At 40.9% G+C, this 25,534-nt stretch overlaps 1 pseudogene; it reads left to right on the top strand.

Moving 5' to 3' along the window:
• The first annotated feature begins 3,588 nt into the window (after positions 1-3,588).
• LOC119923673 lies at positions 3,589-25,534 on the top strand (annotated as a pseudogene).

Genomic DNA, 25,534 nt, shown 5'->3' with positions numbered 1-25,534 from the left:
CACTGGGGTAGATACAAAGTAATTAGGTTGTCACACGTGGGGCTCACAGTCTTAATCCACATTTTATAGATGAGGTAACAGGCACAGAGAAGTTAAGCGACTTGCTCAAATCACACGGCTTACAAGTGGCAGAGCTGGGATTAGAACCCATGACCTTTGACTCGCAAGCCTGTGCTCTTTCTGCTAAACCACACTGCTAAATCGTCACGGAGCTCTAGCAGGTTAGAATTAAGTTGTGGAACTACGTCTGATATGATTATATTATACCTTCCCCAATCCTTGGTTCATGCAATAAGAACCATCATTATAATTGTTATTATTATGATTACCTCATTAGACAAGAGAATATTTCTAAATCCCTGGCACTGAAGAAAATTATCTGACCTGTGAGAGACTTTCTCAGTAAAGGACACCTCGCAAAGTTCACTTCAGATTAACATTTTAATTTCAATTTTAACTTAATTGGCTGATTAATGATTTCCTTTTTACTTTCCATAATTGGTTGATTATTATTATTTATCACAATAAAAACAATGATGATTATGAACCAAACATTGGGGTAGATATAAAATAATCAATCAGACATAATTCCCATTTCACAGAGGAGTCATTGCCTAAGAAGGAGGGACAATAGGTATCATAACCCCCTTTAACTGATGGGAAAACAGGCACAGAGAAACTAAGTGATTTGCCCAAGGTGATAAAGCAGGTAAGCAGCAGCATTGAGATTTAAACCTGATTTTCCTAACTCTCTGTCCCTTACTCTCTCCACTGCCTCCTCTACTGAGCCACCCTGTCTCCCAACAGAAACTGATGGGATCCCCTTTAATAAATGAACAGATTTATGATTACTTCAGTTCTTCTACATTTGTATGTGTGGTAGTAGTAGCAGCAGTATTTATTTCAGTCAATCAATCATATTTGATTTTTTGATTGAGCCCTCCGTGGGACAACCTGATCACCTTGTAACCTCCCCAGAGCTTAGAACAGTGCTTAGCACAAATTAACTGCCATAATCATCATCATTTTTATTGAGCACTAACTGTGTACAGCGTACTGTAATAAGTACTCGGGAGAGTATAATAAAACACTATTACAGACGCATTCTCTGTCCACAATCAGCTTACAGTCTAAATGGGTTGATGAACATCGATATAGATAAATGAATTATGAATTATGTACAGAAGTTCTGTGTGGCTGGGAGAGGGCATGAATAAAGGGCACAAGTCAGTGTAATGCAGAAGGTAGTGGAAGAAAAGGAACAGAAGGCCTAGTTGGGGAAGGCTTCCTGGGGGAGATATGCCTTTAATAATACTTTGAAGTCAGGGAGAATAATTATCTGTCACATATGAAGAGGGAGAGTATTCCAGACCAGAAGTAGTACATGGATGAGAGGTCAGCATTATAATACACGAAACTGAGGTACAGTGAGTAGGTCGGCATTAGAAGAGAGAAGTGTGTGGACTGTGTTGCAGTAGGATCGCATGCAGGTGATGTATGAGGGAACAAAGTGATTGAGTGCTTTAAAACCAATTTATTAAGCACTTACCATATACAGACCACTCTCCTATCAATCGTATTTGGCTCTCCTAAGCACTGGTAGAGAATACACAGGTTATTTTAAATGTGAATAACGTATAGTGCAACAGAAAATGAATCAGTATTCAATGAGTGTTCAGTGTGTAGAGTCCTACTACTGTGCATGGTTTTATTTAATCATGCTAGCGGATCTACTTGTAATAGCATATCAATCAGTACTATTTATTGAGTGCCTATTGTGTGCAGAGCGCTGTACTAAGCGCTTGGAAAAGTACAACACAACAAAGGTGGTAGTCACATTTCCAGCTCACAAAGAGCTTACAGTTTAGAGAATGCATATAATTTAGCACGAGTTCAGTTACTAATATTTTTCTGCGAGATCTTTCCTGAGTTCAATCTATTGCCCCATCAAGGAGAGTACAACCTTATTTGCCTGACTGACTGGCTTTCAAGGTTTCCTTAGAGCTAATAATAATAGTAATCGTGCTATTCGTTAAGCACTTACTCTATACCAAACATTGTACTAACCACTAGAGAATACAAGATCACCAGAATGGACACCTTTCCTGTCATACATGGAGCTCACAATCTAAGGGGGAGGGGGAACAGGTCAAAAACCATGATTTGATGAAAAAAATGTAATTTTGGGTCTACATTATCCAGATTGCCTGTCTAATGGCATTAATGAAAATCACCAGACATTGTTCAACTCTCTGTCAACTTTTCCAGTATAGGAGCAGTTTGAGAGTCTCATAACTCCTCACCCATTTGCCATTAGCCCTGTGGCATTTTCGAAACAATTCTTTCCAATTTATGACAGAGAGTGCATCAGACGAGGGTGGCAAAAATACATAAACCACCATAGTTAGTTACTACCTTTGTTACCAGGTTTGGGAAAACAGAAACAGTAGATAGGCCTTAGTTATCCCAAATTACCCACCCCAAACCCCATACTGTTTTTGTTCTCATAATCTAGAGTGAACCAAGAAGTTACAAATAACTGGAACTTCCAGTATTAAATTCTATTGTAGAGATGCTTCCAATTCAAATGAAATACTGTTTTCATGAAACAGTATTTCAATCATTAGATTGGAAAGGCTTAGAGTAAATTACTATAATGATTCCTAAGAGAATAAGGAAGTGTTTACTCATAATAAATGTCTGTGTGTTAATGGGATTTTCTCACTTGTTTGAATGTGAACTTGTATTATTTTAACCTACAGAGGAGACTGGGTCCTCCAGATGTCCCAGCCCCAAAAGATAATAACGATAATAATAATAACAATAATAATAATGGAATTTACTATTCACTTATTATGTGCGAAGCACTGTTCTAAGCGCTGGGGAGGTTGCAAAGTGATCAGGTTGTCTCCCGGGGGGCTCAAAGTCTTAATCCCCATTTTACAGATGAGTTAACTGAGACACAGAGAAGTTAAGTGACTTCCTCAAAGTCACACAGCTAACAATTAGTGGAGTCAAAATTGGTGGAGTTAGGTGGACCCATGACATCTGACTCTACAGCCCGTGCTCTTTCCACTGAGCCACGCTACTTCTGTCATCCAAACCAAACACAAACCAAATCAAAACCATACACAAATACGTTCCCTGCAAAGTCAACATCGATGTGCATGGTAGTAACTGAATACACTGTCTCCCCAGGCAGTATACATTACAGATTCCTGATTTTACTAGAAATAGCAAGGGATAACTCAACATTTGACAATGCTATAAATACCCAGAAGTCCAGTGTCAAAACAAGAAAATAGTGGCTTTCTTCCTTTGGGCCAGAGCAAACTGCTGCTTTCTTCTGAAATAAAGGAACTTGGCATATTAGAAGTCATTTATGAAATCTCTGCTACCTGCTCTCTGGATGACTGGTGAGTAACCGACAGGATTTTTAAGGCCAACTCAAAAAGCAAAATGTGAAAATGCCCAGAATGTCCATTCTGAAATTAAAGGTCTGGGTGGAAATTCAAAAATTCAAAAATTTGAATGTAAGCATACCTTCATCGGATAGGAGACTAAAGGCTTCTGCAGGAAATGGGGGTCATGGAGATTGGGAAGACATATTTAGGATTTGAACTTGAGGCTGAAATAGTGAATTATAGGTATATCAAAAATGATAAAGTAACCAAAACATTTTATAACATCCTAGCCTTTTAATAAAAACTCTCTTCACAAAACAACTTGTTGCAACTTACATTTTTAAAAGTAGATTTTTATGGCACAATTTCCACCCAAGTATTTAATCATGTTATAAACATGAGTCGAACAGTCTTCATGCAATTCTAAAAAGAAATATTTCTAGATCATTATTCCCAGTTTACATATTTACAGAATAGCTTACCTTATGGTATACTTTTTATTTAAAAATTTGAAACTGATCCAACATTTAAGTGTTATTTCCCTCCCATCAACCCCCAATTAAGTAAGAATGATGTTTAAAGTACAATGTGGACTTATTCATTCATTTTATTCAATCGTATTTATTGGTTAGGGAGTAGGGTGTGAAGAATTAAACTAAGGTAAATGGAAGGAGAGAGCAAACATATACAAAAGACTTGAAGAAAGGGAAGAGAAACTTTGGAACAAAAACAAGTGCTCATATGAAAGGACAGTATATCAACAGGTATAGATTACATTCAAATACCTCTTAACTAAACTCCAATATATTTATAATTAACAAAAAAGAACCAAAGCTGAGCAATAGTGAAAGTTTGAGTATATGGATTGGGGAAATCCACAGGTTAGGAATAGGCATTTCCATAGGTTGTCCAGAATCCCCTTAAAACCACAGTACAAGATAAGAAATTGTGTGATTTAGGCAAAGGTGGAGGCATTTATGGCAGTGGCTTTCTGCTTCTGGAGGAAAGAGGTGAAAAACTTGGCACGCTAGATATATTCTTATAGTATAATGAATAGATTCAGTGAATATAAAGAGATATTTATTGATAACACATTGTGCACAGAACACTATACTAAGCATTGGAAGAGTACAATTCAACAGACTTGGTAGACTTGTTCCCTGTCCACAATAAAACAGCCCACAACAAGATGCACTCATGCTGATCTCATTTGTATTCCATATGTCTGTGTGTGTGTGTGTGTGTATACTGATTAATAGGTACGATCCAAATTTTTTAACCCTCAAGGTTGTAAGCTTTATATTTAAATTCTAGCTTTCCCTTACGTGTAACATCTAATCTTATTTATTTTATTATTAATCTCCTCCACTAGATTGTAAATTCTTTGAGATAAGGGATTATGTCTTCTAAGTTTCTAACAATCTCCCAAACACTTGGTGCAATGCTCTGCCTCAAGTGCCTCAAGTAAATATCACTGTCTGATTGACAGATAATTTATATGAAGTTCTTAGAGAAGGGTGTGATCAGGACAAAGAAATCTGTGATTTTCTGACCTCAGTGGTACCGACATTTCAGTTATTCATCTGTGACTCCAGCACCAGTCACATACACAACATTAACCTTCAGGTGGATGCTCTCACTTGTCTAGTTGTTTGTACCAACGAAAGTCAGCTGCTGGTGATCCCCATGCACATTTCCTCACCTCTGTTTTGACATTCCTCATTCTATATGCCTTAATTTTTGCCATTCTTCTGAAGATCCTTTCCTTAAAAGGACAGCACAAATTCTGCTCTACCTTTTCCTGTCATCTCTCAGTTGCCTTCTAATTCTATGAGACACATTTCTTTGGGTATATTAAGCAGTATAATACAAGTCATTCCCTGAATTATGACAAAGAGGTCTCTCTATTTTATAGGCTCATTATTCCTATTCTGAATCCCCGGTACACACTGGACATAATAGATTCAATGAGCACACAGCTGGAAAGGAGAATGGAATTGTGGGGACTTTAAACCAATAACAGAAATTCTGTGCATAAAATAAAGGAATGTTCATAACTTGCTTTCAGGCAGCATAATCAAAGAAATAAGAACCTAGCTTCAGATATGTCTTTAATGTGAAAAACTTATCATATTATGTATTGTTTTATATTGTACCTGATAAAAAATTAAATTATCAATCTGAAGGGACATTTTTTGAAAACAAGGTAATAGTAAGGAAAAATAAAATAAACCATCTAACCAAGATCAAAATTGCTTTCAGCATTTCAAATTATTTGGAGGTTCTTTCTCCAAATTGCATGAGACCTGAAGATATGGAGTGTGAAAATGCAGTCAGAGAAGCACTCCATTATGACTTTATGTGCATGTACGAAGGATGATTATGTAAGCAACTGGATGCATTTCCTTTGGTACACTTAAGCATGTACCTGCCAAACCCAACTTGCATTTATTTTGTGGTATTTCTTCCTCCCATTTCACTACCCTCATACAGAGAAACAAGAAGGCCTTCATCTGATTATTCAGTTGTTACCCTTCAAATCTTTCTTGGAAAAAAACCCTTGGTTTTATCTCAACACCAAAATGGACCTCATAACTCACGGTGTGTGATCTTTTATGCTTCACCCTTGGAAACCAAAGCATGATTCAGAAACATACATCATCATTCAGTCACGATATTCAGAGCATTCACGTATGATGTATTCATTCAATCATATTTATTGAGTGCTTACTGTGTGCAGAGCACTGTACTAAGCGCTTGTGCTCTCAACATAACATGACATGCCTGAATATGATATCCATTATGAAAAAAACAACTTTTCCAATCATCTGTCATGTTACAGCAACACTTGTATCCTTCTATAAGCCTTCTTTATAATGACGAAGCATCCCATTAAGAATGACAAATGAGTCTTGATCCTAAAATGTCAGGGTTGAGACCCTGTATGAAGAAAATAACTATAAAATAGTGACATTCACAATAATAATGATAATTATGGTACCTGTTAAGTGCCTACAAAGTGTCAGGCACTGTTCTAAGGGCTGGGGTCGATTCAATGTAATTGGGTTAGACCCAGTCCCTGTCCTACACAGCGCTCACAGTATTAATCCTCATTTTACAGATGAGGGAGTTGAGGCACAGAGAACTGAAGTGACTTGCCCAAGGTCACACATCAGACAAGTGGTGGAGCCGGGAATAGAACTCATTATCTTCTGCCTCCCAGGCCCATGCTCTATCCACTAGGCCAGGCCAGGCCTGTTCCCACTGAAACAACTGATGAATCATTCAGTGGCATTTATTAAGCACTTACCATGTGGGAAGCACTGAGTAGCCTTAGCTGCCGTAGAGTCCAAAGTTTGACTTGAGGTTCTAACCCTTACGTTTCAATTAAACATCGGTCTCTAAGGTATGTGGAGTGAATCACTCATTTCATAAACGGCACAGCACTCAGAAGATGTGAGTCAATGTGGATTTGTCCTGATTTGATATGTAGTTAGCCTGAATGCTCCTTCTACGCTGTAAACTCCTTAAGACAGGGAGTCTGCCTACCCACTTTGTTGCACCCTCCCAAGCACTTTACATAGTGAACATTCCATCAATATGATTGACTGACTGCCTGAAAGTTAGAAGAAGGCTGTATATCGGTAGTTCCAATGACATCACGGTTCCAAATTATCACTAATGGTGATATCGGTACTCTCCTAGTACTCAACATCCCCCTTTGCATTGACCCTATCCTTCCAAATTTAGGGGGATGGGCTGAATTTAGGAATCATTTAATGATGATTAAAACATAACAATTGTGCTTCTTGTGAAGCAGTTACTATGTGCCGAGCACTGTGCTAAGTGCTAGGATAGAGACAAGACAATCAGGTTCATTCATTCATTCATTCAATCGTATTTATTGAGCGCTTACTGTGTGCAGAGCACGGCACTAAGCGTTTGGGGAGCACAAGTTGACAACATATAGAGATGGTCCCTACCCAACAACGGGCTTACAGTCTAGAAAGGGGAGACAAACAACAAAACAAAACAAGTGGACAGGTGTCAAGTCGTCAGAACAAATAGAATTAAAGCTAAACGCACATCATTAACAAAATAAATAGTATATATGTACAAGTTAAATAGAGTATTAAATCTGTACAAACATATATACAGGTGATGTGGGGAGGGGCAGGTGGTAGAGTGGGGGGATGGGGAGGAGGCGAGGAAAAAGGAGGCTCCATCTGGGACGTCCTCTTGGAGGAGGTGAGCTCTTAGTAGGGCTTTGAAGGGAGGAAGAGAGCTAGCTTGTTGGATGTGTGTAGGGAGGGCATTCTAGGCGAGGGGGAGGATGTCGGCCGGGGTTCGACGGCGGGACAGGTGGGAACGAGGTACAGGAGGAGGTGAGAAGGTTAGTGGCAGAGGAGCAGAGGGTGCGGGCTGGGATATAGAAGGTTGAACACAGTCCCTGTCCTACATGGGGCTCATAATCGAAGTAAGAGGGGGAATGGTAATTGAATATTCAGAGAAGCTGCGTGGCTCAATGGAAAAAGCCAGGGCTTAGAGTCAGAGGTTATGGCTTCAAATCCCAGATCGGCCAATTGTCAGCTGTTTGACGTTGGGCAAGTCACTTCACTTCTCTGTGCCTCGGTTTCCTCATCTGTAAAATGGGAATAAAGACTGTGAGCCCCACGTGGGACAATCTGATCATCGTGTATCCTCCCCAGTGCTTAGAACAGTGCTTTGCACATAGTAAGCACATAAATGCCATCATTAGGATACTAATAATGCTTTGAACATTAGAACAATAGAACAATGCTTTGCACATAGTAAGCGCTTAATAAATGTCATCATTAAATGCCATCATTAATAATTATTAATAATTATTTTACATATGATGCAACTGAGGCCCAGAGAAGTGAAGTGACTTGTCCAAGGTCACACAGCCAACAAGCACTAGAGTTGGGATTGGAACACAGGTCCTCTGCCTACCAGTTCTGGGGTCTTTCCACTAAGCTTGCTGCTTCGATATCGTTTCTAAACCCATCCTGATACCTTTCATCAGCAAGGAATTTATTTTCACAAAACGACATTAGACTGTAGAATCTCCACAAGGACATATTAGTATACAGTTCCATCTTGGCAGAAGTAACTGTATGTCGGTGTCGATTACTCAGGCTCTCAGCTTTGAGGGGCTTTAGAAACTGGAAAAACAATATGTACTTCATAAAAGCCAATTGGTTTCTCCACAAAAGTTAGCAATAGACTGTGAGAGACAAACAATTGTGACATGAAATGCTTTTTCCATAGGCTTATGTCAGGGAAGAAACTGTTTTCTCCTACCGGTTTTCACAGTTTCTGTTAATAAAGTCTCGTCACTAAGCAGAACCTTAACCTAAAGGTACAATTCCTTTCAGAAACTCTGAAGCTCTGCTGATCGAAACGTGTGCCTGAGGTATAGAAACATTGGTTAAGAGCAACTTTAGTGAGCTCAGGAGCTTTCTCAGTGAGTGAACAGATGTTCCGTAGTTCACTTTCAAAAACACCTTTTCATACTTTTGAGGTTTATGGATTTTGCTCTAGGCCTAATAAGGGAATAAGGGAAGCAACAGTGTAGCCTAGTGGATAAAGTATAGACTGGAAGTCAGCATAGCATGGGTTCTACCCCAGCTTCTCTACTTGTCTGCTGTGTGACCATGGGCTAGTCTCTTAACTTCCCTGTGCCTCAGTTACCTCATCTTTAAAATGGGAATTGAGACTGTGAGTCCATATGGGACATGGACTGTGTACAACCTGAATAGCTTTTATCTATCTCAGCAAAGATTGTAGTGTCCGGCACGTAGTAAACTTTTATCAAATGCCCTAAAAAAAATCATTTGGAGTATTTCCTTGGCACATACCCACATATTATTGATGATGAAAAGAAATATTTGCTTCAAAGCAGAATAATGTGGGTGAGCTTTTAGTCTTTGGTTTGCAGATGCAAACAAATTATCCAGATCATTCAGATATTTGAGGGGTATTTTAGCCTCAATTATCCAGAAATTTCACGTCAAATGAATAGCATTTTCCTGAAATAGCCCCTTATCTGAGGCCAAAGGGAATTGTGGGACTTGAATTATTAGCTAATAGTAATTAGCAACTTGACAATTTCCAAAAATGCTTCCAGTTTACAGTTGATGAATGAAATTTTAAAAAGATTTTAAGTATATATTTAAGTTTATAAACATAATAGCCTCAGACCTGTAGGCTTAGGACAATGCTTAGAGAAAGAGAATCCTGAGAGAAAGAGAACCCTTTTAGAATACTATATATTGAACTAAGATCCAATCAGTGAAATAGAAGGGCAGGTGGAATATTACAATCATGCAACCCAAATTATAACTTCGATGAGGAGAGAGCCATCTAAATATAGATTTCCCCCTACACTGTTGAAGCTGACAGCTATTTTCCATCCTTTAGGGCTCTGAGCTGATTTTTAAAGGGATCCTATTCTTTTCATTCATTCATTCAATGGTATTTATTAAGCGCTTACTATGTGCAGAGAACAGTACTAAGAGCATGGGAAGTACACGTTTGCAACATACAGAGACAGTCCCTACCCAACAGAGGGCTCGCAGCCTAGAAGGAGGAGACAGACAACAAAACAAAACATATAAACCAAATTAAATAAAGAGAATAAATATGTACAAGTAAAATAAATAGAGTGACAAATATGTACAAACATATATACATATATACAGGTGCTGTGGGGAGGGGAAGGAGGTAAGGCGGGGGGCTGAGGAAGGGGAGTAGGGGGAGAGGAAGGACAGGACTCAGTCTGGGAAGGCCTCCTGGAGGAGGTGAGCTCTCAGTAGGGCTTTGAAGGGACGAAGAGAGCTAGCTTGGCAGATGTGCGGAGGGGGGGCATTCCAGGCCAGGGAGAGGACGTGGGCCGGGAGTCGATGGCGGGACAGGTGAGAACGAGGCACAGTGAGGAAGTTAGTGGCAGAGGAGCGGAGGGTGCGGGCTGGGCTGTAGGAGAGAAGGGAGGTGAGGTAGGAGGGGACGAGGTGATGGAGAGCCTTGAAGCCGAGGGTGAGGAGTTTTTGCCTGGTGCGTTGGTTGACTGGTAGCCACTGGAGATTTTTGAGGAGGGGAGTAACATGCCCAGAGCGTTTCTGCACAAAGACTGGGAGAGGAGGGAGAGGGAAGGATGTGAGGGGTGGGGAAGGATTGGGATGAGTTGGCAGGGACCTGGGCGGGGAGAGTGGGAAAGGGGGGTGACGATGGGAAAGGAGAACTGGAATGGGGTGGAGGTGGGGAGGAGGGGAGGGGGGAGGCAGGGGGCTGGGAGGGAGGAGTTAAAGGTTGGTGTTGGTACAGATGGATCCTGGGTAAGGGGTGAGGGGGAGCGGTGGTTGTGGGGGGGGAAGGGAGAGACAAAGCTGGGTGGGAGAGGGGAAGGGGAAGGTGAGGAAAGGGAATGAATCATCCTGAGTCATTGTGTACCCCTGCTTCCACCCCCCCACACACAGCTTAAGGGAGCATCCTTGAACAGCCCCCCAGTACCCCCCTTCCCGGTCCGGATCTGAATGATTCTCCGCCTCCCCTCCCCCGGGAAAAAGGCCCTTTGTTATCACCAAGTTACATTAACGACAACCTCATTCGCACCGACTCAGCTCTCCCATGCTATTTGGCTGTTCACTCCTCTCCTCAGGCATCTCCGCTCTCTGACCCTTCCTTAACAATTCCACACTACTCCAGAACTGCCATCCACAGGACCCCATCCTCCTCCAACTCCGAGACAAGTTTGCTAAGAGCCCCGGGATTCTGCTTGCCATTAACCTCTTTGACTTGATTTGACTGACCTATGGACAATTCACGGTTGCTTCTGCATGTTAATTGTTAACTGCTCTCTGAGATGTCATCGTCTGCTGTGTGAACGCGGCCAAGTCACTTTACTTCACTGTGCTTCAATTATCTCATCTGAAAACTGGGGATTAATACTGCAAGCCTTATGTGGAATAGGGACTGTGTCCAATTCAGTTCCCTTGTATATACCCAATTGCTTAGTATAGTGCTTGATACATAGTAAACGCTTAATGAATACCACAATTATTATCATTAGTTTCTTACTGAGACAGTGAGAAAGGAATGATCTCATCGTGATGGATATTTTACCACAAGTTTTTCTTGTTATACCACTAAAGGAACATTTCAAACTAAAAAGCCCAGAGGAAATTATTCCACCGTGACTGAATTTTTCCTCATGGGATTCTCAGATCACCCAGAGTTTCAGCTGCCGCTCTTCGTGGTGGTTTTAGTTATTTTTCTCACCACCCTGGTAGGAAATCTGATGACGGTTCTTTTAATCCAGGTCAGCTCCCAACTTCACACTCCCATGTACCTTTTCCTCAGTCACCTGGCATTCATCGATCTCTGCTACTCTTCCTCCATAGCTTCCAAGATGCTGCAAGACTTTTTAAGGAAGACAAAAACCATTTCTTTTGCTGGATGTTTTTTCCAGATGTATTTATCAAGTGTTTCCTAATGGCTACCATGGCCTATGACCACTACATGGCCATCTTTAAATCCCCGATTTACATGGCTATTATGACCAAGAGGGTTTGTAGAGAGCTGGTGATTGCAGTTTACACCTATGGATTCCTGTATTCGGAGATCCAGACTGCCCTGATTTTCTAACTCTCCCTCTGTGATTCCAACATAATTCATCACTTCTATTGTGCTGACCCACCACTTCTGGCCCTCTCCTGTTCCGACATTCTTGCAAAGAAGAATCGGCTCTTGATTTTCTCTGCCCTAAATTTTTCAGTTCTTTTTTGACCATCCTCGTCTCCTAGGTTTGCATACTGGTTTCCATCCTGAAGATTCCTTCTTCTGAAGGAAGGTGCAAAGCTTTTTTCATCTGTGCCTCTCACCTCACAGTAGTCATCATCTTATTCTTCATGTACCTATGACAGCCTAGGATAGGGGATTCCTGGAAGTACAGTAAGGAGGTCTCTGTGTTTTACAGTCTTGTCATCCCCATGCTTAACCCCCTAATCTACAGCCTGAGGAACATGGAAGTGAAGGCCACACTGAGAAAAGTGCTGGATGGCAAAGTGTCACAGTGAATGTATTTTGTTAATAAAATAGTGTTAAACTAGGAATATTTAATCTAAATACTTAGAAGCACATGGCTTAGTGAAAAGAGTACGGGTTTGGGAGTCAGAGGACGTGGGTTCTAATCCCGGCTCCGCCACTTGTCTGCTGTGCGACCTTGGGCAAGCCACTTCTCTGTGCCTCCATTACCTCATCTGTAAAATGGGAATTAAGACTATTAGCACCACGGGGAACAACCTGATTACCCTTTATCTACCCCAGAGCTTACAACAGTGCTCGGCACATAATAATTGCTTAACAAATATCATTATCATTGTCATTATTATCAATCTGTAAGAGACATCAAGAGCTAGGAAACTATAGCAAAAAGTACCTGATTTCTGATTTTCCTAGCATATCTACCATTTCTAGACCAGTACTTTACATGGTGTTTGACAATGAATAAGCACTTAATAAGCCTACCCCAATTAAGTCCTCTTTTCCCCAGCTCCTTCTCCCTTCTGCAATGACTGTGCACTTGGATATGTGACCTTTGACATTTGATATTCGCTACATCCTCATTCATTCATTCATTCATTCATTCACTCGTATTTATTGAGCGCTTACTGTGTGCAGAGCACTGTACAACATATAGTGTTGCTGAGCACTGCCAACAACAAGTTGGCAACACATAGAGACGGTCTCTACCCAACAGTGGGCTCACAGTCTAGAAGGGGGAGACAGCCACACAACACTTTTATACATAACTTTAAATTATATATTTTTTATATTAACGTCTGTTTCCCATTCTAGACTGTGAGCTCACTGTGGGCAGGGCATGCCTGTCAATTCTATTGTACTGAACTCTCCCAAGTACAGTGTTATGCACATAGTAAGTGCTCAATAAATACCACTGATGAATATGGACCATAATTAATAAAAACCTTTGGGATCTGAATGGAAAGGGAGATGAGGAGAGGGAAATATTACCAAGTAGTGAATCTGATGATGCATAATTAACAGCCAGGTACAATTTCAACTATCCCACAGACATGACTGCACATGGATGGCAAATCAATGCATAATACAAATGTTTAGAACACTGACAGGACAGAACAAATTTCCTGTGAACACCAAATCCTGAAAGCAATGCTTTTAAACGGTGAAAACATTTCCATCTCATTTTCAAAGAAACAAATATAGCCCTTGAATGCATCTACGAAGTGTCCATTTTCTTGTAGTCTTTATATTGACAGATTAATATTTTCCATTATATATTACTGTGAAAAATAAACATTTTCATACTTTCCAGACATTATCATATAATTAGCATTATGCTGAGAAAATGTACTTCCTTGTTCTATGGGACTTTCAACACCATTTTCAGGATCTCCTGTAACACTGTATCTCCTACAGGACTATCTCCATTGAATGCTATTATGGCAGTCCAGAGGTCCTGTATTATACTGTATTTGAAACAATGAATGAGTGAAATGGGATCATTTCTACATCTGAGTTTAATCCGAGTATATCACAGAGTCTCCAGTGGAATATATCAGAGAGATATTTTGCCTACTCTCCTTTATCTCCTTCTCTCCCTGGCCTCCCTTTTCACAGGAGAATGAGTGCTAGTGGTTAGAGTATGGGCCTGATAGTCAGAAAGATCTGGTTTCTAATCCCCCCTGCCACTTGTCTGCTGTGTGAACCTGGGCAAGTCACTTCAGTTCTCCGTGCCTCAGTTACCTCAGCTGTAAAATGCAGATTAAGACTGTGAGCCCCATGTGAGACATGGACTGTGTCCAACCTGATTAGCTGGTGTCTACTCCAGGGCTTAGTACAGTGCCTGGATCATTTGGGTAGGGACCGTCTCTATATGTTGCCACCTTGTACTTTCCGAGCGCTTAGTACAGTTCTCTGCACACAGTAAGCACTCAATAAATACGTTTGAATGAATGAATGAATGAATGGCAAGTGCTGAACAAATACCATTTCAAAAAAAGCACAAGGAGCCACTGCTTGCCCTTTGGAACTCACTTGTGAAACTTCGACAAATCTTTCCAACAGGTATTCCATAAATCAGATGGCAGGTGTGGTACCCCAGGTGCTGTACCCCAGCGCTCATTACAGTGCCTCGCACATAGTAAGTGCTTTAAAAATGCCATAATTATTATTGCTATAATTATTATTATTATTATTATTATTAAGAAAAAGCATAGATTTACTTAGAGATATTTGTTCCATCCTTTTCTTTAGGCACGGTTACTACATACTTTAATTGATTCTGCATGGTACAAAAGTTTTTTCCTGAATGTAATTTTCTATGGGCACTCAAGTCCCTTCAGTAGATGTCTTCTTCATTTTCTGCTCTTTTCTTCTTTCAATCGTATTCATTGAGTGCTTACTTTGGGCAAACCACTGTACTAAGAGATTGGAAGTGTAAAATACTAAAGTAATAGTATGAGTAAATAAGTAATATCTCATTTTCCAGATGAGGTAACTGAGGCACAGAGAAGTTAAGTGACTTGCCCGAAGTCATAGAGCTGACAAACGACAGAGCCAGGATTTGAACCCGTGACGTCTGACTCCCAAGCCCATGCTCTTTCCACTGAACCATGCTGCTCTGTTTTCTCTGATGAGAGGCCACATCAGTGACTTCTGCTGAGGAGGTCAGGCAAAGATATTCTCTTCCATAACCACAGATTCCTCTTCTAACTGGGGCTTTCTTCCACTGCCTGTACAGGGAGAAAGGAAAAACAGGATACTAATAATAATAATCGTGGTACTTATTTATTGCTTACTGTGTTACAAGCCCTGTTCTAAGCACTGGGGTAGATATGAGGTAATCAGGTTGGACAAAGTCCCTGTCCCACATGGGACTGACAAATGTACACCCCATTTTACAGATGAGGGCACTGAGGCCCAGATAAGTTAAGTAACTTGCCCAAGGTCACAAAGCAGACATGTGACAGGGCTTGGATTAGAACCCAGGTCCTCCTGACTTCCAACCTGCACGCTATCCACTAAGCCATGCTAGAAAGCAGGACCACTACCTCCGGAGGGGTGGAGGGGGAAGGGAGAACACCTATCACTATGTCAGGGGCTTGACATGGAGGGGACAGAGACAATAGCTTCCCATGATCCCAACAATCTAACAATGATATTTATTGAGTTTATACCATGTGCAAAGGACTACACTAAGCATTTGGGAAAGTACAATAGAGTAGGAAGACAGACTTGCTACTGGCAGCATCCCTCAGAGGTAGAAAGGGGATCTAGGTAGATGTAAAATGCCGCTCCACCTCTTGAATTCACTGGATCATGGCCTGCTGTGGACTTTCGAGCCAGACCAGATCCCAGAGACCATTATATTATTATTATTCATTCAATCGTGTTCAGCACTCACTGTGTGCAGAGCATTTTACTAATCGCTTGGGAAAGTAAAATACAGCAATATAGATAATTCCTTCCCACAGTGAGCTCATAGTCTAAAGGGGGGAGACAGACATCAGGACGAGATAGCAGGTATCATCATCATCATCATCATCATCATCAATCGTATTTATTGAGCGCTTACAATGTGCAGAGCACTGTACTAAGCGCTTGGGAAGTACAAATTGGCAACATATAGAGACAGTCCCTACCCAACAGTGGGCTCACAGTCTAAAAGGGGGGACAGAGAACAAAACCAAACACACTAACAAAATAAAATAAATAGAATAGATATGTACAAGTAAAATAAATAAATAAATAAATAAATAGAGTAATAAATATGTACAAACATATATACAGGTTCTGTGGGGAAGGGAAGGAGGTAAGATGGGGGGATGGAGAGGGGGACGAGGGGGAGAGGAAGGAAGGGGCTCAGTCTGGGAAGGCCTCCTGGAGGAGGTGAGCTCTCAGCAGGGCCTTGAAGGGAGGAAGAGAGCTAGCTTGGCGGAGGGGCAGAGGGAGGGCATTCCAGGCCCGGGGGATGATGTGGGCCGGGGGTCGATGGCGGGACAGGCGAGAACGAGGTACAGTGAGGAGATTAGCGGTGGAGGAGCGGAGGGTGCGGGCTGGGCAGTAGAAGGAGAGAAGGGAGGTGAGGTAGGAGGGGGCGAGGTGATGGAGAGCCTTGAAGCCCAGGGTGAGGAGTTTCTGCCTGATGCGCAGATTGATTGGTAGCCACTGGGATGAGGATGAGTGGGGGGACTTAGTCTCGGAAGGCCACTTATTTAAGTGTTTATTATGTGTCAGGCACTATACTAAGCGCTGAATGATGTGCATATTGCTGTACTACTATTTATTCCGACGGTTTTGAAACCTATGTGTTTTGTTTTGTTGTCTGTCTCCCCCTTCTAGACTGGGAGCCCATTGTTCGGTAGGGACCGTCTCTAATGTTGCCAACCTGTACTTCCTAAGGGCTTAGATCAGTGCTCTGCATACAGTAAATGCTCAATAAATACTACTGAATACAAGATAATTGAGTTAGACACAGTCCCTGTCTCACACAGAGCTCACAGTCTTAATCCCCATTTTACAGATGAGGGAACTGAGGCATAGAGAAGTTAAGTGAATTGTCCAAGGTCACACAGCAAACAACTGGTGAAGTTAGGATTAGAACCCAGGTCCTTCTGACTCCCAACCCAGAGCTGGAGAGTTTTCCCACCCTTTCCCAGCCTGGCACTACAGACGTTTTCTGACTCATCCTTAAATCACCTCCACACTGGCCACATACAAATTATCTTCACAGAGAAGCAGCACGGCTCAGTGGAAAGAGCCCGGGCTTGGGAGTCAGAGGTCACGGGTTCTCATCCTGGCTCCACCATTTGTTAGTGGCGTGACCTTGGGCAAGTCATTTAACTTATCTGTGCCTCAGTTACCTCATCTGGAAAATGGGGATTAAGACTGTGAGCCCCATTTGGGATAACCTAATTACCTTGTATCTTGCCCAGAGCTTAGAACAGTGCTTGGCACATAGTAAGCGCTTAACAAATGCCATCATTATTATCCTCACAACCTCTGGGACCCAAGTGAGCCCCATGATGAAGAGTGACTGCATCTAATGTCATTAACCATTTACCCCACAGAATAGCACTTAGCATTTGATAAATGCCATTATTATTATTATTATTATTATTATTATTTTTATTATTATTATTATTATTATTACTATTGAAAGCAAAGAAAATAACCACTATGGTGTAGAACAACAGATCATTCAAGATATTGATTACAACAGATTCTAGGACAAGGACTGTGCGTGAATGCCTTCAAACTAGCCAAATATAGAATTGATATCAAAAGCACTGAGTGAAATCAAATTACTTAATTATTAGATGGTCAGCTCCTCAAAGGTAAGGACCAGGTCTTTTACTACTGTTGACCTCTCTCCAGGACTTGGTACAGTGAACTACATACAGTAGGAGCTCAGTAAATACTACTGAATTAGAAGTCAGCTCAAGGAATCGGGGCTAGCTACACCTTCCCCTAGGAAGCTCTCTTTTACAATGCGTTTAGTGCAGTGCTCTTCATATAGGAAGTTCTCATTAAATAGACTGATTGATAACTAGGCATCTCTCACATGTGACCTTGATAAGCTAAGGACCACATCTCAAAATGTCTAGCAACCAAACAATAACCCTATGTTTGCCTCTAAAGCCAAGAGTTTGGTATCCATTTTTAGCACTCAAGTCCCAACACTGACACATCCAGATGGAAGGAAAGAAAAATTCCGCAAGGACCTGGAAATATTCAAAGTAGTAGTACAAAATCTTGGAAGTTGATCACCTTGGGGTGTTTCAATGCTCAGATGGTTAGTGATGTTAAAATGAGTAATCATTAGACTATGTGAGAGTGGAAAGCTAAAAAAATAAAAAAAAAGAATAAATCAAATCTCAACTTACCATTACCAAAAATGTCTTTTACCTTCCAAATAAAATAAAGGCACCGTGGGTGACCCCACTACCTAAGCAATTATGTCATCCAACCCTTATTTTGTGCATGACTCATCCCCAATCACCAAGAAGGGTGCACATGATATCCCCAGGACATTCTTTCAAGGAATAATTTGGAGGGGAGGGGAGTAGCCATGTTGATCAGTACCGGATGTTCAAATTCTGAAACTTAAATTCATTCATTCAGTCATTCAGTTGTATTTATTGAGCACTTACTGTGTGCAGAGTTCTTTGTATTCGAAGAATATCCCTTTGAGTAGAATTCTGTAGTGATGTTTCTGAACATCTTAATGCATTATCCAGAGTTCCACCCTCATTGTTTGCAGGCAAAGATTTTCTTCTGTTATGTTGTTGCGGTTGTTATCTTTAGCATCTGGGGCTGTCTTGTTTGTGCCTCTGTCCCATGATCCTCTGAGAGTTTTGCCTCGAAAAGAACTGCTTCTTTCTCAATTTCAGTGCACCCTGCTTATCCGTCTGCCATAGTTGTCTCCCATTAGCTGAGATGTATTGTAGGATGTGAATTTGTTTTGCAGTAACCTTAAAACACTTTCTCTGATCCCTTTGTTAACATTTACCCATTTTCAGCTCACCTTACAGTAACTTTTTGAGTAACCTACTTTCATCCCCTCATTTTACTTATCTTATTTGTGTTACTGAAAGGTGATCATAGCTTCAATGGTAGGATACTTTGTTCCCTGACTGCACTATTTGTATTCTCATATTGCCACTGAATATTGAGCAAACCCCAAAATGCCACTGACGCAATTACTGTCATTGCACTTTTTACCTAGGCAATACACTGTCCAATGATGCAACTAGAGACAAAAGGTAGACACTTGAACTCAGAACGCCAGTATGCTCCTTGGAAGACTGTCAGAGTATAGTTCCAACATGGGATTAAATTCATACCAAACTGAATTTCTATAGAGCAGTTGTAATATCCCTGCTTCTAAAGCACTTCAGCGTGGTGTGGGAGTCAGAGGTCGTGGGTTCTATTCACGGTTCCACCACGTTTCAGCTGTGTGACTTTGGGCAAGTCACTTGACTTCTCTGTGCCTCAGTTACCTCATCTGTAAAATGGGGATTAAGACTGTGAGCCTCACGTGGGACAACCTGATTGCTTAGAACAGTGCTTTGCACATAGTAAGCGCTTAACAAGTGCCATTATTATTATTATTATCATTATTATTAATTAGTGCCAGCAGGAGACTCAAACAACTTCTGTATGGAGAGACGAAATCAGGAAACAAAAGCAAGGAGAACAGAAAAATGCCTTAATCATTTGGTAAAAACAAAAACTCAGATAATTCTGCACATTAGCTGAAAACTGGCGGGGGCGGGGGGGGGGCAATTGTTTAGGATACACCAGCTTGGAGTACTGCTATCAAGAAAGGAGTGGCAGTGCGAACATTAAGCTTAACAATATGGCTGGACTGTGGGTTCTATGTTAACATTTTCAGTCCCCTTTGCACTTATCAGTGAATTTCACTATCAGTGGTGACTTCTTCAAATCTGAAGGACAACGAAATAACTTCATTAGTAATGATGATGATGATAATATTAATAACGGCAATCGTTAAGCACTTATGATGAGCCAGACCCTGGGGTAGATACAAGATAATCATGTTGGATACAATCCCCGTCCCTGTTCCACGTGAAGCTCACAGTCTAAGGGAAGGGAGAACAGATATTTTATCTCCATTTAATAAATGAGGAACCTGAAGCTCAAATAAGTTTAGTAGCTTGCCCAAGGTCACACAGTAGGCAAATGGAAGAGCCAGGATTAGAATCCAGGTCTCCTGATGACCAGCCCCATGCTCTTTCTCCAGGCTGTGCTACATCTACTTAACATCAAATGACAATATACAGTCACAAACAATGAGGTCTTTTGAGAGGTGATGGAATGCTGTCAGTATTTCAGCATGGAAGCAATACTTGTTATGATACACTTTAGGTGAGTAGGACGAATGGGCAGGATAGTAAACAACTACTCAGTGGTGACCTCATGGGTCATGGCTGCAGAGCCCCTATGTAGTTCGTGCCCCTGATTATAATACACTTATCTTAATTCCATATTGTCTACCTTTAGGTCATATTCACCTGAAAAATATAAATGTTTTCATCAAGTTGTATATCATCAGGTGTTGCACATGCTATTTTAATTTACAAATGCCTAATTAAAGGGTAACAAAAATGAATGTTACAAAATGGCAAATGAATAAATCACAAGAAGATCTTTGTATAGTAGACAGTGGATTTTCCTAGATTTAAAAGTTAAATTCTTCTGGATGGTTTTTTTGCAGGAAAAATAGATTACTATTTAGCTGTATAAATAAATATAATACAGATATTTATATGTATAGTTTATTTATGTAGTTGTCTTTCCTAGTTGAAGAAGATACCTCTGAGGTGAAGTTAACCTATTAGGTCATATGTGGCTGAAAAGGTCAGTCAGGGACAACAATCTCGATCACATTGGGCTCACAAAAAGGTCTTACCTTGTTGTTCTGTGCTTAATGTTTAGTACATCTGATGCTACAGGTATGTAATAATAATAATAATGGTATTTGTTAAGCATTTACTATATGCCACGCACTGTTCTAAGTGCTGGGGTAGTTACAAGGTAATTAAGTTGTCCCACGCGAGGTAACTGAGGTACAGAGAAGTGAAGTGGCTTGCCCAAGGTCACACAGCAGACAAGTGTTGGAGCTGAGATTAGAAACAACGTCCTCTGACTCCCAAGCCTGTGCTCATATATCTTGATATCAAGGACTATTTACTATTTACTCTATTTATTTATTTATTTTACTTGTACATATTTATTCTATTTATTTTATTTATCTATTTATTTTATTCTGTTAATGTGTTTTGTTTTGTTCTCTATCTCCCACTTCTAGACTGTGAACCCACTGTTGGGTAGGGACCATCTCTATATGTTGCCAACTTGTACTTCCCAAGCGCCTAGTACAGTGCTCTGCACACAGTAAGCGCTCAATAAATACGATTGATTGTTTGATTGACTAGCTTAATTGCACTTTAATGCATTTAATCTATTTTCATATTTTGTGCATTAATATTTGGTCCATACAATTATCTGGCCAGCTTGTTTTAGGGTTATAAATTCTTCTTACTATATCAAAAAGATAAAAAAGTTATTTTAGATGTAAATCTTGAGGGTAACAGTGCTGCTAATGTCAGAATTCTCTACTTTAACGACATGTTAATCTCAGTATTCTAACTTCCACTGTGACCATGTAGAATTTTCAGGTCTTCAGGCATACATTTGCCAAGTAACTCCAGCCTGTGACAGTATAGTAAGTCATACACACCATACAGCTTTATAACTCCATATATCCATGGCTTAGTGGAAGGAGCCCGGGCTTGGGAGTCAGAAGTCATGGGTACTAATCCTGCTCCGTGCTTTTCAGCTGTGTGAATTTGGGCAAGTCACTTAACTTCTCTAGGCCTCAATTACCTCATCTGTAAAATGGGGATTAAGACTATGAGCCCCACGTGGGACAACCTGATCACCTTGTATCCCCCAGCGCTTAGAACACTGCTTTGCACATAGCAAGTGCTTAACAAATGCCATTATCATTATTATTATTATTGTTATACATTGGAGGAGAAGCATTGTTGGAAACCGACAGCTATTTTGGTTATTATCATCATTATATTTATAATTGTTAAGCATTTACTATGTGCCAAGCACTGTGCTCATTGCTGGTGTTGATGTAAGATAATCAGTTTGGACACAGTCCCTGTTCCACATAGGGCTTACGGTTCAAGTAGGAGACAGGAGGATTTAATCTCCATTTTACAGCCGAGGTACTAGATAAATTTATATAATGATAATAATAATAATAATGGCATTTGTTAAGCACTTACTATGTGACAAGCACTGTTCTAAGAGCTGGAAGGGATACATGGTGATCAGGTTGTCCCACGTGGAGTTCACAATCTTAATCCCCATTTTACAGATGAGGTCATTGAGGCTCAGAGAAGTTAAGTGTCTTGCCCAAGGTCACACAACAGACATGTGGCAGAGCCGGGATCAGAACCCATGACCTTTGACTCCCAAGCCCGTGCTCTTTCTGCTGAGCCATGCTGCTTCTCCCATATGTGTATCTGTTAAATTCATTCCGGTCTGGTACCATTACTTTTAGGAGAAGGGTAGGGAAGAGGGAAAGGGGGATGGAGCCTATTTTTTGAGGGGTGGTGGTTGTTTTTTCTTTCTTTAATCCATTTCTCCCAAACCATAGCCGAGGCCTTCAGTTGAGCCAGAGATAGTCTTAGGGGTTAAAGAGATGTTATAAAGTACCAGACGAGAGCAGTTAGAGTTTGTTGTTGATTCCTGCCTTTGTAAACTCCTGTGGCTACACTGTGGCAGGACCTGTAGAGTTGCATTTCAAGGCAGGAGCTTGTGTCAGCTAGTCAGTCATGAGGAATTCAATTATTTGTCCCCTCGGGGAGGCAGAAGAGTCCTGTCATAATGAAATCAGGAAGGGAACAAAAATTCTGGAAGGCTTGAGAATATTTGCAACCAGTGAGGCCAAATTGCAAATGTTAATAAGTGTTGTTTACCCCCAGATTGCATTACCAATGAGGTCCTCAGCTAGGGAGAAAATGTATTATTGTGACTATCTATAATGTATGACTCTTCTAACTGCTCCAGATAGAGGTTAATGAAATAGCAGAGGCGACAGGGCATCCTAGGGAAAATAATTTGAAAATCAAACAGACTGTCTTCCCAGGAATGTAGCCTATGCCTATAAGAAGTCTCTGATCACCCCCACAGTTTATGACAAAAATCCAAGTTAGTCTCTCTCACAGAGCCTGAAGACCCAGGGCCTAATTTCAGTGGCTGTTTATATGCTCTTGGCTGCCATTCAGTTCCTAACAAGACCCAGTGGACCCAATTTCCTAGCTCTTTTGAACTTCACTTTAAAAGTGCAGTAATTGCCCCTCACAGCCACTTAACTTTTTAATCATGCCCAGTGGACAAGGCTATTATAATCATTCCATTGGCAATCGCATCTCTACAGTTGCCTAAGAGATGAATGAATTATAAAGTTGAACATTTCTCAGCCTGAGACAGCAAACATGTAAATATAACCTCCCTGGATTTCTGTTGGTCCTAAGGAAGGTGGTGATTATCTTGAAAACACTCACACACACACACACACACACACACACACACACACAGAGAGAGAGAGAGAGAGAGAGAGAGAGAGAGAGAGAGAGAGTTTTTTGCTTCTTGATGTGTTCAGAAATCACCTTCAGTGAATTTCCAAAGCATCATTAGGTAAAGAAATAGGTAATCACTAAATAATATATATTTGTGACTGGAAACTCACACAGATATAAATAATAATAATAATGGTATTTCTTAAGCGCTTAGTAAGTGTTAAGCACTGTTCTAAGCACTGGGAAAGATACAAGGCTATCAGACTGTCTCACGTGGAGCTCTCAGTCTTAATCTCCCTTTTACAGATGAGGAGACTGAGGCACAGAGAAGTTAAGTGACTTGCCCAAGGTCACACAGCTAAGTGGCAAAACCGAGATTAGAACCCACCACCTCCAACATCCTAGGCCGTGCTCTGGAAATAGGAAACAACTCCAAGGAATAGAACAAATGAATGCAACTACAACATTTGTGTTTCTAGTTTCCTCTTTTTACCCCCAATTTCTTTGGTTACCCTACTCCCTCTCCCTTCTGTGTCAACGGGATCTGGTCCCTTTAAGTACTCGATATTCACCCAACCCGTAGCCCCGCAGAACTTACATACAGATCCATAATTCATTTTAATGTCTTTCTCTCCAGACTGTAAGTTCTAGACTATAATCTCCTGGTGGCAGACATCATGTCTACCAACTCAGTGGTTTTGTATTCTCTCAAATGCTTACTATAGCACTGTGTGCAAAATAAGTGCTCAATACATTTCAGTGATTGATTGCCTGACTTCCCCTATGATGATTTCCTGGGTGAAAATATAAAACAGTCGCTGCTAGCCAATCACTGAAAACAGGCACTAGTTCCCACCCTACAGGAAATAGAAGGCCTACTAAGACACCAAAAAGCATCATTTCCCCAATTTCAGTTTTTTGAATGCTATTTGTTAAGTGCTCACTGTGTGTCAAGCACTGTTCTGAGAGCTGGGGTAGATACCAAATTTATCAGGTCCCCAGTCCTTGTCCCACGTGGGGATCACGGTCTAACTTGAAAGGAGGAGGACAGGAGGATTTAATCCCCATTTTACAGATGAGATAACTGAGGCACAGAGAAATTAAGGGATTTATCCTAGGTCCTTAGGCAAACTTAAATAAGGTGACAGAAGAGTTTTTGTTCATTCATTCATCCATTCTATCGTATTTATTGAGTGCTTACTGTGTGCAGAGCACTGTACTAAGCGCTTGGGAAGTACAAGTTGGCAACATATAGAGATGGTCCCTACCCAACAACAGGCTCACAGTCCTGACAGGGGAGACAGACAACAAAACAAAACATGTAGACAGGTGTCAAAATCATTAACAAAATAAATAGAATAGTAAATATGTACAAATAAAATAGAGTAATAAATCTGTACCAATATATGCAAGTGCTATGAGGAGGGGAAGGAGGTAGGGTGGGGGAGGGGAAGGAGGAGAGGAAAACGGGGTCTCAGTCTGGGAAAGGGGGGCTCTGTCTGGGAAAAGGGGACTCTCTGGGGTTTTTGTTCTGTTCTTCATGACATTCCAACAACCAGTTTTTTAGCTGGTCAGATTCTATGCCTGGAATCTTCAAAGATTACAGATTTTTGAAGGTTTTATTTAGTGTTCATTCATTCAATTGTATTTATTGAGCGCTGACTTTGCAGAGCACTGTACTAAGCGCTTGGGAAGTACAAGTCAGCAACTAGACCACTAACAGTAAAGCCATGAGTAACGCAGGTGTCACCCAACAAGGTTCCTTGGGGAACCTGCAAAGCTGGTCAACGTTATTTCGCTGGCAGTCTCTAACACTGTTTTCTCTTCTGTTGCAACAGAGCCAATTCTTTCCAGATTGCAGAATGCCATGCTGGACTATCTGCAGCAACTGGCTCCCAGAATTCAGAAAACCTCATCATCAACACAAGCAGTGCAGCCTAG

Source organism: Tachyglossus aculeatus, unplaced genomic scaffold (assembly GCF_015852505.1).
Source record: "Tachyglossus aculeatus isolate mTacAcu1 unplaced genomic scaffold, mTacAcu1.pri scaffold_217_arrow_ctg1, whole genome shotgun sequence".
In the NCBI taxonomy this organism is placed as follows: domain Eukaryota; kingdom Metazoa; phylum Chordata; class Mammalia; order Monotremata; family Tachyglossidae; genus Tachyglossus; species Tachyglossus aculeatus.
The sequence above is the reverse complement of the archived record's forward strand: the minus strand, read 5'-3'. Positions and strand labels throughout refer to the sequence as shown.